This window comes from Nycticebus coucang, chromosome 16 (genome assembly GCF_027406575.1).
Source record: "Nycticebus coucang isolate mNycCou1 chromosome 16, mNycCou1.pri, whole genome shotgun sequence".
Classification (NCBI taxonomy): Eukaryota; Metazoa; Chordata; class Mammalia; order Primates; family Lorisidae; genus Nycticebus; species Nycticebus coucang.
The window spans coordinates 75,249,451-75,267,058 of NC_069795.1; the positions used below are offsets into that span (position 1 = coordinate 75,249,451).

The 17,608-nt window shown below is 48.6% G+C and overlaps 1 pseudogene; it reads right to left on the reverse strand.

Annotated features, from left to right (window-relative positions):
• Window positions 1-16,717: 16,717 nt before the first annotated feature.
• On the reverse strand, window positions 16,718-16,813 carry LOC128568315 (uncharacterized; annotated as a pseudogene).
• Window positions 16,814-17,608: the final 795 nt, after the last annotated feature.

The following is a 17,608-nucleotide window of genomic DNA, read 5'->3' on the forward strand; positions in this document are numbered from 1 at the left end:
GTAGAGTGCCGTGGCGTCACACAGCTCACAGCAACCTCTAACTCTTGGGCTTACGCGATTCTCTTGCCTCAGCCTCTCAAGCAGCTGGGACTACAGGCGTCCGCCACAACGCCCGGCTATTTTTTTTATTGCAGTTTGGCCAGGGCTGGGTTTGAACCCGCCTGGGTACCCTCTTCTGATCACACAGTTCCTCTGCGGAGCTCCACCACCCACAAGGCATCTCCCCTCCATGCTTCTCCAGCCTTGCCACGAAAGCACCGGCGAGCGAACACAAGCTGGGGGTGGGCGAGAAGAGGTTGTAGCCCAAAAAGGCCAGCTGTAAGCTAAAAATTTCTTTGAAAATGTGCAACTTATATTTAAAATCCATGTGAATTTTATAGTCTGTTTCATAATGTGTTTATAGATAAAACTGTTTTTCCCCTTAAAACTTTAATCAAAATTTCATGCTCCCAGAGGATGAACTGTATTTCTCCTATTCGAGTAGCTCTTGGCAAACTGTCTTGCCCCCCACCCCACCCAGTCCCTCTACCTCACAGACACACCATTATTTTAAGCTGACATTGAGCCAGTAGCCCCTGAGACTAGATGAGCAAACTGCTCCTTTCCAGTATTAGATATCTTGGAATAGGACATCATATGTTGTTCTCACATACGGAAAAGGTCTACCTAAACTTTAGTTGATAGGTGTTGTTTTTTTTTTTAAAGTTGACACTAGGCTTTGCGCCTGTGGCTCAAGCAGCTAAGGCGCCAGCCACATACTTCTGAGCTGGCAAATTCAAATCCAGCCTGGGCCGCCAAACATCAATGACAACTGCATCCAAAAATAGCTGAGTGTTGTGGCAGGTGCCGATAGTCCCAGCTACTTAGGAGGCGGAGGCAGGAGAATTGCTTGAGCCCAGGAGTTGGAGGTTGCTGTGAGCTGTGATGCCACAGCACTCTACCCAGGGCGACAGCTTGAGGCTCTGTCTCAAAAAAAAAAAAAAAAAAGAATGCAGCGTTCTGCCTTCAGTTTATAATCCCTAAATCTGATCTTTACCTTTTTATCTTCTGCCACACACTGTGACATCCTTATTCCCTCTATTGTCAACTAAAGATGACCCCTTCCCTTGCTGCCTCTGGAACAGGCATTGGAGAACTATGGCCTGTTTTTGTTTTATTTTTGTTTGTTTTTTGCAGTTTTTGGCCAGGGCTGGGTTTGAACCCACCACCTCTGGCATATGGGGCCGGCGCCCTACTCCTTTGAGCCACAGGTGCCGCCCTATGGCCTGTTTTTATAAACACTTATATTGAAACACAGCCATGCTCATTGGTTAAATGGCTCACTAAGAATAACAAAGACACTCTCATCACTCAGGAAATTCCAAGGATTTCAGGTACTCTGTAAAAAGAACCTGGTCAAGGGCGGTGCCTGTGGCTCAGTTGGTAAGGCGCTGGCCCCATATGCTGAGGGTTGCGGGTTCAAGCCCAGCCCCGGCCAAACTGCAACAAAAAAATAGCCGGGCGTTGTGGCGGGCGCCTGTAGTCCCAGTTGCTCGGGAGGCTGAGGCAAGAGAATTGCGTAAGCCCAAGAGTTAGAGGTTGCTGTGAGCCGTGTGAGGCCACGGCACTCTACCTGAGGGCGGTACAGTGAGACTCTGTCTCTACAAAAAAAAAAAAAAAAAGAACCTGGTCAAAGACCAAATGTATTTTATATTATACCATGAACCCACCCAGAGATCCTTGGGGTGGGGACAGAGACAGCCCATCATCTGGGACTTCCCTGAAATGATGTCATTCCTGGTGCTAATCTCCCCTGGGAAGAGGAGGCCTTCACTGGCTCATTAAATATGGCCTCCAGCAGGCCCCAGTGAGGACGCTCCATCAGCATCGTCCTGTCCCTGACTTCCTTCTCAGAGGGCACCAAGGTGGTCACCTGTGGATCTGCAGGCCTGAGAGAAAGGGACCTGTGGAGAGAGTAACAAAGTGAGCCCTGCCTTGTGAGCCAGATTGCCACTTTCCTGTCGCTCCTCCTGTTCATTTTTCATTTGTAGGTCTTCAGCTTTTGGAGAAACCTAGTTTAAGTGGGCTAGCCATGCCCATGGCTCAAGTGGCCAGATCATAAGAGAAAAGTTATCTATTCACCCTTGGGATGGACGTCAAGCAAGGAAGCAGTGAGCAGAAGGCAGAGGTAGCTGAAGAAAGACTCTCAGGAGAGGACAAAGCTCCAACTCCAGGCGAGGGCCACATGGCCCAGCTGCCTTCTCCCCACCAAGAGATTCTGCCCTCTTGACTAGAGATGGAAATTCTGGGTTGCATCTTATCTGGCATTTCCTTATCACCAGCTTGATGCTGCAACCACAGTCATTGGTGCAGCAGCCCAGGCAATACCAAGGAATCCAGGCAACAGTAAGATCTTGGCCTGTGGGTGCCCAGAGACACGTCAGTGATGGAGGCAAGCAGTCACTTGCAGACCTGAGTCTGTAAATGCAGTGTCAGACACAGGTGGAAGAGTCCTTTGGCATGGGTCATAGCTGAGAGGACTGGAGATAGTTTCTATCTAAATGACAGGAAGCCCTGTAGGGAAATGAAAATCCTTTGCACCTTTGAGGCCTTCCCCAGGATCCGGGTGAACTTTCCGGGGAGCCTTTCTGCCTGCCGCAAAGAATGGTCATAGGAACACAGAGCCCAGGTGGCATTCGTGTGGCCGGCGATGTGCAGCTTGGGCCCACCACTTGCCGGGACACCATTCCTTGCATCTGTGTCGTGAACAAGCACGGTTTGTGCCCAGATCACACTATTTTAGTCTCCCACTGCCGTTTTAAACGTTATTCTGGGGAAAAGCTTTTCTTCCACTGATGAAAACTCAGCAGGCCTCATGATTTTTCAGCTCAGCTTCAGGTCATAGAGAGCTTTCAGCCACTTGAAGTCAGAAAGACAGCTTCAGTTCAATGAGTGTATGAGTCACTTTTCAGTCTTCATATAAAACACTTGTAACTGGCACTGCGGCTCCTGTGAAAGGGGTTAGGATGGGCGACCTTCATCTTTCCCCAACCCAACCATCTCCATTCCCTGAGTTGCACTTCCCATCAGGGCCAGACAGGTAAAGGCCAGGGGGTGAGGTAAAGGGCTGGTTACAGGTGGGTTACACTCTCTGGCCAGGTGGGTGTGCACTTCCTGGGCTGGCAGAGAATTAAAGCTGACTTTCCATTTGGGGCTTTGTAGATTGCTCAGCGACTCGGATCCCTTTGGCTAGGGTGACGCATCTGTACTCTGAATGACCTCTTATGACATCTTTACTCCCAGCTTCACGCTGCTGGAGCCCCATGGGCTTGCTGTTCTGTGTGGTCCACTTTTTGATCCATGAGACATTCACAGTACTCTTTGTTCCAATGAAGTCTAGGCTGATCCTGAGACACAGGCCAGCTTCTGGCTGTCCTACAAAGCCTACAAAGTTGGGCATTAGCCCAACTCCCCTACTCTGGGGTAGAGAATCAGGCCTCTGTGCACCACCTCAACTGCAAAGATCTTATGGAGTGGTCCCTCTCTCCAAAGACAGCCACTATCAGTTCTTTCCCTCCCACATGGTGTCCAACCTTTTTTCCCCTACTGCACACTGGAAAAATAAGAGTTGTCTTAGGCTGCACATTAAATACACAAACACTGATGAGGGCTAATGAGCAAAAAAAAACAAAACAAAAACAAGTGTGCATAATTTTTGTGCTACCTGACACCACAGATAAGCAAAGCAGGCCTCAAAAAAAATCCATATGTGGGAGGCGCCTGTGGCTCAGTCGGTAGGGCGCCAGCCCCATATACCGAGGGTGGCGGGTTCAAACCCGGCCCCGGTCAAACTGCAACCAAAAAATAGCTGGGCGTTGTGGCGGGCGCCTGTAGTCCCAGCTACTCGGGAGGCTGAGGCAAGAGAATCGCTTAAGCCCAGGAGTTGGAGGTTGCTGTGAGCTGGGTGAGGCCACGGCACTCTACCAAGGGCCATAAAGTGAGACTCTGTCTCTACAAAAAAAAAAACAAACAAACAAAAAAAAATCCATATGAGGCCAGAGAGCCACAGGTAAGATACCCAAATTCATGCCACTCAGGCTCTCTGGCAGTGGACTCTGAGCTAGCCTGTGACTGCTTACCAAACAGCATGTGGTAGAAGTGACTCTGCTCATCTAGCCTTTAAGAGGCTTCCCCTTGGGCGGTGCCTGTGGCTCAGTGAGTAGGGCGCCAGCCCCATATGCTGAGGGTGGCGGGTTCAAACCCAGCCCCGGCCAAACTGCAACAAAAAAATAGTCGGGTGTTGTGGCGGGCGCCTGTAGTCCCAGCTGCTCGGGAGGCTCAGGCAAGAGAATCGCGTAAGCCCAAGAGTTAGAGGTTTCTGTGAGCCGTGTGACACCACGGCACTCTACCTGAGGGCGGTACAGTGAGACTCTGTCTCTACAAAAAAAAAAAAAAAAAAGAGGCTTCCCCTTTCTCCTAGGTTCCCCTTCCCCCCTGCTGAACACTGTCTCCATGCTCCCCCCTGCTGAACACTGTCTCCATGCTGTGGGGAAGTCCAATGCAGCCATAATATGTAAGAGATTCAAGCCCCTCAGCCAGAAGTCCCCCCTGACCTTCCAGCCATCTGCCAGCTCATCAGTGATGAGCTGTTTGGAGCTGACACCATGTGGATCAGAGACAAGATGTCCCCACAGAACCCAATTGTAAATTATGAACACGTCAATGATTATTGTTGTCTTAAGGTACTAATTTTTGCAGTGATCTGTTTTGCAGCAATAGGCAACAGAAACACTTGGCAAGCTCTCCATGTAGCCCCACAGCAGCCTTTCCCACCGGGTTTGATGTTCAGTGGAGAGGACCTCCCATCCTTCCCACTCGGGGTAGAATGGGGAATTCAGCATGGCAACAAGTCTCTCCAAGGAAATCTCTTTGCAAATCATTCTTGCTCCCCACATTCAACCTCCATTTTACATTTCTTTTTTTTTGTGGTTTTTTTTTTTTGGCCGGGGGCTGGGTTTGAACCCGCCACCTCCAGCATATAGGACAGCGCCCTACTCCTTGAGCCACAGGCACCGCCCTCCATTTTACATTTCTTATCTGCCTGGGAAGTCCAAATGATGTGGAACAGATTCTTTAACATTTCCCTCTAAAATTCAAGGTGAGCTACTCGGGAGGCTGAGGCAGGAGAATCGTCTAAGCCCAGGAGTTGGAGGTTGCTGTGAGCTGTGTGACGCCACGGCACTCTACTGAGGGCAATAAAGTGAAACTCTGTCTCTACAAAAAAAAAATAAAATAAAATTCAAGGTGTATGGAAATTCTCACCATCACTTACATGTCAAATATCTTTCATATTAATTCCTTAGTTAAAGCTGAGGCCCGGGCGGCGCCTGTGGCTCAGTTGGTAAGGCGCCGGCCCCATATGCCGAGGGTGGCGGGTTCAAACCCGGCCCCAGCCAAACTGCAACCAAAAAATAGCCGGGCGTTGTGGCGGGCGCCTGTAGTCCCAGCTGCTCGGGAGGCTGAGGCAAGAGAATCGCTTAAGCCCAGGAGTTGGAGGTTGCTGTGAGCTGTGTGATGCCACGGTACTCTATCGAGGGCCATAAAATGAGACTGTCTCTACAAAAAAAAAAAAAAATTTTTTTTTGTAGGGACAGAGTCTCACTTTATCACCCTCGGTAGAGTACCATGGCGTCATAGCTCACAGCAACCTCCAACTCCTGGGCTTAGGCGATTCTCTTGCCTCAGCCTCCCGAGCAGCTGGGACTACAGGCGCCCGCCACAACGCCCGGCTATTTTTTTTGTTGCAGTTTGGCTGGGGCCAGGTTTGAACCCTCCACCCTCGGTATACGGGGCTGCTGCCCTACTCACTGAGCCACAGGTGCCACCATTGCAAAAAAATTTTAATACAGGGGCGGCACCTGTGGTGGGTTCAAATCTAGCTCAGGCCCGCCAAACAACAATGACAATTACAACCAAAAAATAGGGGAGCTTTGTGGTGGGTGCCTGTTGTCCCAGCTACTTGGGAGGCCGAAGCAAGAGGATCACTTAAGCCCAAGAGTTTGGAGGTAACTGTGAGCTGTCACTCCATGGCACTCTACTGAGTGCGACATAGTGAGACTCTGCCTCAGTAATAAATAAGTAATTAAATCATGCCTGCCTTACAGGCTGTTAGAAGTCAGCGAGACAGAGAGCACAGAATGCCTGCTCTCTCTCTGCTTCCATGCTGACTGGCCTCTCAAGCCAGCAGCAACACTGACTTTCTCCCTGGAGACTGTCACTGGGTGGAACAACCCCAAGCTCCTTTCTAGAGAGTGTTCAGACCATCCCACAGCCCACCACTCCCAGGAAGGAACAGTTAACAAAGCCACCACCACCACCCCCCCCCCACAACATGCTGCCCCTCAGGCTGAAAGGCAAAGTAGATTGAGACCACAAAAATGCTGGAATGAACTGGATTCAGCAGCCCCACTCCACCACCCAGGGGTTCCCTCCAAGCTTTGCAGAGGGCTGCTAAGTGCTAGATGTGCATCATTTTATTCAATCCCCAAACAACTCTCTGCGGTAGACTACCACTCCTTTTTTACAGGTCAGAAAACTGAGGCTCGGAGAGGTTAAACCAGTAACCCCCAAAGTTTGGCAGATCACCAGTGTAACTGGAGAGCTCTTAAGATGCACATTCCCAGACCCCATCCCCAGACTTGAGTTCTGCAGGCTCCAAGGTTTTGCACTCTTCCTCCCCCCTCCAGAGGGAAGACAGAGCTGGCGAGACAGCCAGGGAGCAAAATGTAAGGAGGCCTCACTGTCAGGTGTCTGCTGCCAGACTGGCCCTTCCCAGGAGCCCTAGGTGGCTGGCCCCCACCAGAGACTTGCTCTGGGATGCGGGCTTGTGTGTGCAGAGTCCACACACCTCAGCCACAAAACTGAGACAGCCCCAGGATGCCTCCGGGCAGAGATTCTCAGACTGGAGCTCGCATCCTGCAGTCACCTGGAGCTGGTTAGACACAGCCTGCTGGGCCCCACCCAGGGAGTTCTGAGTCAGCAGGGCTGGGTGGGGCTGAGAACTTACCTTTCTAACAAGATCCCACACTCTGAGGTTCACTGCCTTAAGGTGGGAGGAGGAGCCAGCACCTAGAGCAAGAGCTCCCTTCTCTGGAGTCCTTCTCTAAGGTTCTGTGATGAAGGGCTCGGCCCCAGACACTCACAGCTGGAGTTAAATCCCCCATCACTCACCAGCACCCACGCATGTTGATCCCAGGTGTGCTATGCCCCCCAGTCTCAATAAGGAAAGAACTTACACACAGAAGGTCTAAGGTTTTCCACCAGGGAGAAGTGAGTCCTTACCAATGTCTCGACTAATAGGACTCTGGTTTCTGACCACCCTGCGTTGCCCCATCCCTCTGTGCGGGGGGCCTCTGGGATGGATTCTGCAGCTGACAAGCAAAGGAAGAACCTGATTTTAAAGTTACAAGGCTCTCATTGCTCCCTCTTTAAGTAATTGTCCTGAGAGTAGTTATAGACATTTGCACTAATTAGTTAAATTAATTTAATGTGCACCTAGTTAGAGCCCCAAAAGGGAAACTACAAATTAACGGTAGCTCACATGAAAATGAGTGGAATTCACAGTCCCCAAACTTAATGGCTTTGGGTTTTATTTTTGAACAAGCCTAAACCCAGGGGCCAGCACTGAGTATTTCCTTCTAATCGTCCAAGAAAAAAGGGTTTCTGATTCATTGAACACCTAATCACACAGCTTGTGAGAGAAGTTCCTACCAAAAATGAAAACCCAGTATCCAGGGCACCTGGAACCTCACTGGCTTCCACCCATTACCAACTGCAGACTCAGCCACCCACACAGCTCTCCTCCATACCCTGACTTAACCTACTGGTCTGACCCCTGAACCTTGACCCCTGCCTCTTCCTTCCTTGTCCGCATTCTCACCTGGGCCCATTACGGTTTAGAGGAAGAGCTCTAAATTGGGTGTCAGGACATGTGTCCTCCCTCACCGACTAGCCACAGGGACTTAGGCAAAGTCACCTTTCTTCTCTCAGACTTCAGTTTTCTCATCAAAATACACACAAAGGCAGCTGGAAGGTGGTGTCTCCTGAAGGAAATGGGAGGCCCCACTGGGCAGAAAAAGAAGTGGTCCTTGAGACTGGGAGGATACTGTGGGGCTTCAGGAACTGGAGGTGGAGGCGCTGGGAAGGCAGCGAGCAGCTCTGGCTGTGGGGGTGAGTTGTCCTGGCCAGGTAGGGGAAAGCTTGGTGCATCCCGGGGCTGCCATTTTCTTCTTTCTGGCTGCACAGGGAGGGGCAGCCTCCCTGCTTCAAGGTGATGCTGAGAGCCCTTGGAGCTTCTCCTGAGCCATGGGGAGAAATGGTCCAGGCTGAGCAGGACCACGCTTGTGACCCACTGTGTATGCATCAGTTCAGTTATTTTCTAAAACGCTGTGGCCATGGCGCCCAGGCAGGCCCTGTGCTGACTATAACCAGACTATGGAGTACTGGGCCCCATATGCAGCCTGGAAAAAGCGGCAGCACAGGAGGCAGCAGCAGTGGCCTGGGAATCTCCTGGGTAGGCAAGGCCCCCGCCCTCGGGCAGTTTCTGAGTGGACATGGCACACCGCTGGGGCACCTGTTTTGTCCACAGCAGTCACACGAAGAATGGTCTTGTAGGCCTATTTGTTTCTTCTCAGGGAGAAGTGACCATGGCTGGGTGGCACCCAGAGGCCTCTAGATTGGCTGTAGGAGGAGTTCCAGGGAGGACATTGTAGTAAGTAGTATGTTGGGAGCTTGGAGTCACTTACTTGGACCTTAAATAACAGTTCACTATTTTCATTCAGGCTGGTAAAACAAGATATCTGTTTATTTGAGAGAACTAGACTACGATCTTATGGGCCCCTGGGAGCTTACTTAACTGAACAATAGCCAACATTGTCTACTCAGCACAGTGCACCGAGCTCACTGGGTGTGCATTAGCGTATCGAACAACATTTCTGCAGAGCAGGTGCTCTACTTACCCCCACTTTGCCCCAAGGAGTCTGAAGCTCAGCAAAGGTAAGTAATTTAAATGTCATGTAACTTGCAAGAGGTAGAAACAGGAGTCAAACCAGGCCTGAACTTGACCATGGAATCCTCTGACTTGCAACCTGGAGCCCCACTCTCAGGTTCTTTCAAGGCCAGCCCCACCTGGACACTACTGACCCCGACATCATTCAGGAGCTCTCCTTTCCTAAGTGTGAGGACTGGGCCCCTGGGAGGCTGTCAGCTTCCAGCCTGGGACACAGCCAGGAGTGGGTTAGAGTTGAACACTGGACCATCCAAGCAGAACCCAGGTGTGGGGGAAGGTGTAGAAAGTCCTTTTTATGTTCTATTTCTGTTGCAATATAATGCAGTTAAACAAGTCAAATGTATGTTCCAAAAGTTTGAAAAAGATTATGCCAACCATCAGGGGGAAATCATCAGCCAAAGCCCAGTGTTTGTGTAGGAACACTAAAAAGGGAGAGGGGGAGATGTTTGAAGAATAAAATTCCCCCCCACCCCGAGAAGGCGAAAAAAAATCCCAGGGCCAGGCAAGCCACTGGCTTGGGCCTGTAACCTCAGCACTCTGAGAGGCCAAGATGGGTGGATTGCCTGAGCTCACAGGTTCAAGACCAGCCAGAGCCAGAGTGAGACCCTGTCTCTTGTGGCTGGTGCCTGCAGTCTCAGCTACTTGGGAGGACGAGGCAAGAGAATCGGTTGAGCTCAAGAGTCTGACGTTGCTGTGAGACGCCATGGCACTCTACCAAGGGTGACAACGTCAGACTGTCAAAACAAACCAAAAAATCTCAAAATGTGATCAGGAGATTGAAGACATGAGATTCATTTGCACGCTCTTAGATCAGAAAGAAGCATTCCTTCTTCCCACTCTGGAGGGATGGAGGGGGGCTGGGGAGGCAAAGGCTTTCTCCCAAATCAGGAATATCTGCTAGACTATCTGCACCCGGGGCAGCACCTGTGGCTCAAGGAGTAGGGCTCCAGCCCCACATACCGGAGGTAACGGGTTCAAACCCAGCCCCAGCCAAAAAAAAACCTGCAAAAAAATAAATAAAATAATTAAAAAAAAAAAAAGAATATCTGCACCCCCTGGAGGCTTTCACGGCCACCACCCGGCTGGTCTCCCAGTAGAAGATCACCCTATGGCCTCGGTTACCACCACGGCTGTGCTAGCACTAGGGGCAGAGGCAGCACAGAGTGGGCAGGAAATCTGGGAGAATCATCCAAGTGTAGATGAGTTACAAAAAAGGGAAATTTTCCCCGGAGGAATTGTATTGATGAAATCTAGGCTAGAAAGGCCTAAGTTCAAAGGTTTGCTTGCTTTACTATCTTTTTACCCAAGGAATGTGCCTGTTGAGTTAATGTTTGTTCTATTAAATAATCTTGTTTTAGTTATGTCAATAAAAGTCAGTGCTACACTTATAGGGAAAAAATGCAATTTTCGTGGCTAATTTCAGATGGCAAACCAGAGCCCACTGGCTGTACTGCCACCTGGTGGTAGACTTCCATAGAGCAGGGCTGACCGTTTGGGTTAAAGGCCAGAACCTAAGTCTGGAGTTAGAATCTTCTACCTGCTCACTCAGGAGCAGTGTGACCAGTTAGGCTGAGTTCCTCGCAGAATTTTGATCCCTCTTAAAACAGAGACCAGAATACTTAATTTGGGGGGGTTGTGCTGATGATTAAGTGAGTTAACATATATGTAGTGACCAATACATAATAAATGTTTAATAAACTATTAATCTTACTGGAAAAGAACTTGATAGCCCCGTGTGGTGGTTTCCAGTGTTTTGCCGTGGAGTTCTTTTCCCATCACTGACTTGCCGTGGAGTTCTTTTCCATCACTGACTGAGTGAAGCTACACAAGACGTGCCCCCATGTCGGCACCAGATACTGCCAAATCAGAGCTGAGAGAGAGGCAGGTTGCAGAGATGGGCCAATCTGACAGGTGAAATTTAAAAGGTAACACAAGTTCAAAATTTTTAAGTTTTGCCAAGTGTACAAATAGTGGGGTGGGGGAGACTGCTAGGGTGATGAAAAAAGGTCAAGTCAAACACAGTGAGGGATTTTATTGTATTTTACTTATTTTTATTATTATTTTTATTTTTTGGAGACAGAGTATCCCTATGTCACCCTCGGTAGAGTGCCATGGTGTCACAGCTCACAGCAACCTCAACTCTTGGGCTTAAACAATTTTCTTGCCTCAGCATCCCAAGTAGCTGGGACTACAGATGCCTGCCACAACCCGGCTATTTTTTGTTGTTGTTGTTGTTGCCATTGTTGTTTTAGCTGGCTTGGGCCTGGCTTGAACCCACCAGCCCTGGTGCATGGGGCTGGTGCCCTAACCACTAAACTATGGGTGCCGAGCCACATTGAGGAATTTTAGGAACAGATAGCTCAACAGGAGGCAGCTGGGTGACACAGGCACAGAAAGTTCTAATCTGATGAACAGCCATGAAGGGGCAACAAATATAAAAAGTCCTTAAAATGTTCATACACCCCGACCTCGTGATTCCATTACAAGAAATCTACCTACACAGGACATCCTCGGAAAGAACTGATAACAGGGTGCTTATTACTATGTGGCTCATAAAAGTGAAAATTTAGGAATAATAAATGTCCGATAATAGAGGACAAATTAATTAAATTTGGTTTATCCATGCGGTCTTTAACATTTTTTCAAAGGAAAATGCACATAAATTGGGGGGAGGAGTGGAAATCATGCTATTATAAACAGAGGATACACATTGATAAAAGGAACACATTAAATGAAAGGATAAAAGCTAAAAGCCTAAATGCACCTAATAGGATAGCTTCAGAATATGTCATGCAGGGCAGGCACGGTGGCTCACTCCTGTAATCCTAGCACTCTGGGGAGGCTAAAGTGGGGGATCTCTTGAGCTCAGGCATTCGAGATCAGACTGAGCAAAAGCAAGACCCCATCTCTACTAAAAACAGAAAAATAAGCTCGTTGTCCTGCTACTCAGGAGGCTGAGGCACTTGAGCCCAGGAGTTTGAGGTTGCTGTGGGGTGACAAAGCAAGACTCTGTCGCATAAACACAAAAGTCTCATAAAAACAAAAATTAACAAAACTACAATGACAACTTGACAAGTACAACACTGACACAGAAAATTTTTTTTTTTTTGTAGAGACAGAGTCTCACTTTACCGCCCTCGGTAGAGTGCCGTGATGTCACAGGACTCACAGCAACCTCTAGCTCCTGGGCTTCCGCAATTCTCCTGCCTCAGCCTCCCAAGTAGCTGGGACTACAGGCGCTTGCCACAACGCCCGGCTATTTTTTGGTTGCAGTTCAGCCGTGGCTGGGTTATGAACCTGCCACCCTCGGTATATGGGGCCGGCGCCCCACTCACTGAGCCACAGGTGCCACCCGACACAGAAAATTTTTAATATACCTCCTCCAGTAATTGATAAAGTGGACCAAAAAGAGACATCGGAACAACATGATTTAACAGCTTAATATGGGCCGGTGTAGTACACTGCCCCCTACAGCTGGAGAAGACACACATTGAACAGTTATAAAACTCAACACACACGCAAATCAGCAATTTCAGTACTTGGGGCTAAATTCTAAGATGGGGAGTTCCAGGAGCCAGAGACCCTCTAATTAGAAGCTCAGGGAAGATCTCCCAGAGGAGGTGATGACTAAGAAGAGTTTGTGAGAATAAGTTATCCAGCTAGAGGACATGGGGCCGGGGGCTGAACTGTCCCCAGCAGGGAGGCCACAGGTCGAAAGACCTCCAGGCAAACAAGAGAGTGCATTCAGGGAACTGTGAATTGCTTCCCAGATTTTGCATCCCTTGTGCGCTTAGTCAGCCTGCTTCCACACAGTGACCCTGTCATGAATACCCTGTGGCCTCACCCAAAGCCATGGTTCAGTTTCCATCTCTAACAGGAGACAGTGGTCTTCAGTTACTACCAAGACAGGGCATGTCCCCCAAACAGGAACATGAGCTGGGCCGGAAAAGGAGCTGCCCCGAGCTCAGGTGTCAGACAGGCTTGGTGAGCTCCCTGTAGGTGAGGACACAGGACTCCTGAGGCTCTGCCAGCTCCTAAAGAAACCCTTCCCCTGTCCTCCCTGGGTACCTCTAAAAAGCCTTGAGGGTCTCCCTGCAGGCTGAGTCGAGCAAAGTGGATTCCCTGACTTTGTCCAGCCCCAGCTCACACATCGCTTCTCTGGGGCTCAGGCCACCTGTTAACACAGCTATCACTGGCCTCCTGCTCACCATGCCAAGGTGTCACATACACAGGCTCATGTTTAGGAGGGAACTCTAGAGGTGCTTGCAACAGTTACTGTCCGAAGTCCCTGGAAAAGTGAAATGGAGTATTTATCCCAAACCTTCATTTTAGCCACTTGCCTTCCTGTGTCCTCTCAACACAGCCTCTGACCTGGTGTACGACCTCACGTTATCCTCCTGCAAGTCCCCCCGTCCCTGGCTACTGAGCAGGCAATGGGATATGACAGCCAAGAGGCTTGGGCAGCCATACAGACTCTTAGCTCAGCAAGGTATAGAAAGAACTAATAAAGGAAGGAGCACGTTTGGAAGTTGGAAATCTGTGCTCATTGGCTGTGTGACCATGAGCTAATCTCCTCCCCTCTCTGGTCCTCAGTCCCTTAATTTCTAAAATGAAATCATCTCTAAGCTCACTTCTAGCTAAAGATTCAGGGATCCCATCACTTTAAGAACTGGGTCTCAGTGCATCTTACAAGGGTACATGTGAAACTTACTAATGTAGAATATAAATGTCTTTTTTTTTTTATAGAGACAGAGTCTCACTGTACCGCCCTCGGGTAGAGTGCCGTGGCGTCACACAGCTCATAGCAACCTCTAACTCTTGGGCTTCCGCGATTCTCTTGCCTCAGCCTCCCGAGCAGCTGGGACTACAGGTGCGCGCCACAACGCCTGGCTATTTTTTTGTTGCAGTTTGGCTGGGGCTGGGTTTGAACCCGCCACCCTCAGCATATGGGGCCGGCACCCTACTCACTGAGCCACAGGCGCCGCCCCAGAATATAAATGTCTTAACACAATAACTAAGAAAATGCCAGGAAGGCTATGTTAACCAATGTGATGAAAATATGTCAAATGGTCTATAAAACCAGTGTATGGTGCCCCATGATCGCATTAATGTACACATCTATGATTTAATAAAAAGAAAAAAGAACTGGATCTATTCCAGGGGCCAACTCAGTACGTTTGGTTTTGGTGGGTAGGGGGAACAGGGTTGCCCTATGTTGCCTGGGCAAGTCTCAAATTCCTGGCCTCAAAGAATCTTCCTGCTTCAGCCTCCCAAGTAGCCAGGAGACAGATGCAAGACATCACATCCAGCTAATTATCATTATTATTATTATTATTATTTTTTTGTAGAGACAGAGTCTCACTTTATGGCCCTCGGTAGAGTGCCGTGGCCTCACACAGCTCACAGCAACCTCCAACTCCTGGGCTTAAGCAATTCTTTTGCCTCAGCCTCCCGAGTAGCTGGGACTACAGGCGCCCACCACAATGCCCAGCTATTTTTTTTTTTTTTGGTTTGCAGTTCAGCCGGGGCCGGGTTTGAACCCGCCACCCTCGGTATATGGGGCCGGCGCCTTAGCGATTGAGCCACAGTCGCCACCCTATTTTTTAAACTTTTTGTAGAGACAAGGTCTTGCTGTTGCCCAGGCTGATCTCAAACTCCTCCCCTCAAGTGATCCTCCCATTTTGGCCTCCCAGAGTACTGGAATTATAGGCATGAGCCATCACATTTGGCTTACCTTCACTAAGTCCTTAATTGGAGGACATAATGCCTTTCTTTGTTTTCCTGAGGCTGCCACAAGGTGGAAGGAAGAGGAGGTGGATGTCCTCCAGCCATTGCTGAGCCTCGACTAGGAATCAGACCTCACAGGCAGCTGCCACTCAGTCATCGCACTTAACATACACAGCAGCAGAAGGATAACACTGGCCTTGGGGCAGGGGGCCGGTGGAGAATGAGAGAGAATTGTCCTGGCTCTCCTCTGTCTCTGCATATTTACACACGCACACGTGTACACAGATTGTGAATCAAGAATAGGAGAATTATGTGACAAGGGAGGCAATGAAGACACCCAAGTTCCTGCAGTGGTGACATCAGCCTGCAGATAGGAACCGAGAGGGGCCTAGGGGTGCAGAGTGTAAGCACCAACAGCCGTCCTGTGCCCTGCTTGCAAGCTGCACTGACCTCTGGAGGGCCATACCGCATTGCGGCTGCTAAGTTTTGAGAAGGATCCTCCAAACCAGAGTCTTCCAGGCAAGATCAGCTCAGTTGGGGAAAGGATCTGGAAGGCGTGTGAGGGATGGTTGAAGGAACTAGGCATTCAGAGCTTGGACAGGAGCAGATAGCAGAGGAAGGTTGTAAGAGCATAAAAAGGCAATGCACGTATGGATTAGGATTGAAATACAGAAGATATTTTTTGGTTTGCTTTTGTTCTTTAGAGACAGAGTCTCACTCTGTCGCCCAGGCTAGAGTGCTGTGGCATCGCCCTAGCTCACAGCAACCTCTAAATTCCTGGGTTCAAGTGATCCTCCTGCCTCTGTCTCCAGAGTACCTGGGCTACAGGCCCCCGCCATGACGCTTGGCTAAATATATATATATATATTTTAATAATATATATTATTATATATTATTTAATAATATATATTATTATATTATATATTATTTAATAATATATATTATTATATTATATATTATTATATATATGTATAAATATATATATTTTGTGTGTGTGTGTGTGGTTTTTGGCCGGGGCTGGGTTTGAACCCGCCGCCTCCGGCATATGGGACTGGCGCCCTACTCCTTGAGGCACCGCCCTTTTTTTTTCTAGTTTTAGTAGATAGAGGTGGGGTCTCCAACTTGCTGGGGCTGGTCTTGAACTCCTGTGCTCAAGGGATCCTCCTGCCTCAACCCTGGGAGTGCTATGATTAGAATAGAGTTTTTATTTATTTATTTATTATTATTATTATTTTTTTTTGTGGTTTTTGGCCGGGGCTGGGTTTGAACCCGCTACCTCCGGCATATGGGACCGGCGCCCTACTCCTTGAGCCACAGGCACCGCCCTATTTATTTATTTATTATTATTATTATTTTTTATGCAGTTTTTGACTGGGGCTGGGTTTGAACCCACCACCTCCTATATATGGGGTCAGCGCCCTACTCCTTTGAGCCACAGGCGCCACCCTAGAATAGAGTTTTTATTTTCATTTATTTATTTATTTTTGAAACAGAGTCTTATTTTTGTTGCCCTTGGTAGAGTGCTGTGGCATCACAGCTCACAGCAACCTCCAGCTCTTGGGCTAAGGCGATTCTCTTGCCTCAGCCTCCCAAGTTGCTGGGACTGCAGGTGCCCGCCACAACGCCCAGCTATTTTTGTTGCAGTTGCCACTGCTGTTTTAGCTGGCTGGGGCTGGGTTCCAATCTGTCACCCTCGGTATATGGGGCCGGCGCCCTACCCACTGAGCCACAGGCGCAGCCCTAGAATAGAGTTTTAAAAGGTGGGCACAGGGACCACCATGTTGTTTAGTGGGCATTGTTGCCTTGCTCTTACTCAGGAGGAAAGCTTAACTTCCAAAATAAGATGTTGGCCGTAGGTTTTTCATAAATTGAGGTATAAGCCACCACACCCAGCTTCACCCATCTTTTTATTTTCCAAAATTTTGTAAACCTGTTTTTTTCCCACTCCAGACTGGTAATGAGCCAACATCGTAACAAGGAGGCACATCTCACATGTGATCGTGAAAACTCAGTCATCACACTTACGAATTACCAAAGGATAAATTCTGTGAACATTTCTTTCACACAGTTGTCTTTTCCCCTATTCCCTTCATCTGTAATGGTTGGCATCGTAGGAATGTTTGTGTCCCTCCAAAACTCATGTTGAAATTTAACCCTGAGACAGGAATACTGAGAGCCGGGGCCTTTAGGAGGTGATTCTGTCATAAGGACCCTGCTCCAATAAATAGGATCAGTGTCCTCATAGAAAGGCTGAGGGAATCTGCTTGTGAAGACACGAAGAAAGTGCCATCTGTGAGGTATAGGCCCTCACCAGACATAGAATTTGCTAGTGCCTTGATTTTTAAGTTCCCAGCCTCTAGAACTGTAAGAAATAAATTTCTGTTGTTTATAAACTACTCAGTCTAAGGTATTTTGTTATAGCAGCAGGAAAGGACTAAGACATTATTTTATTATTCTTTTTTGAGACAGGGCCTCCCTTTACTGACTATACTAGAGTACAGTGGCATCATAGCTCACAATAACCTTAAACTCCTGGACTCAAGTGATCCTCCTGCCTCAGCTTCCTAAGTAGCTGGGAGTACAGGTGCCTGCCATAACACCCATATAATTTTTCTGTTTTTAGGAGAGGCAGGGTCACTCTATTTATGCTGGTCTCAAACTCCTGAGCTGAAGGAATCCTCCCCCCTGGGCTTCCCATAGTACTAAGATTATAGGTGTGAGTCACTATGTCCAACCCTTAAACCTTCTAAATTTGAAGTGATGACCTAGTGAACACACTTTGTTATAGATTCAAGTATGGAGCATCTATTGCTCAGGCTTCAACAGATATTCTGA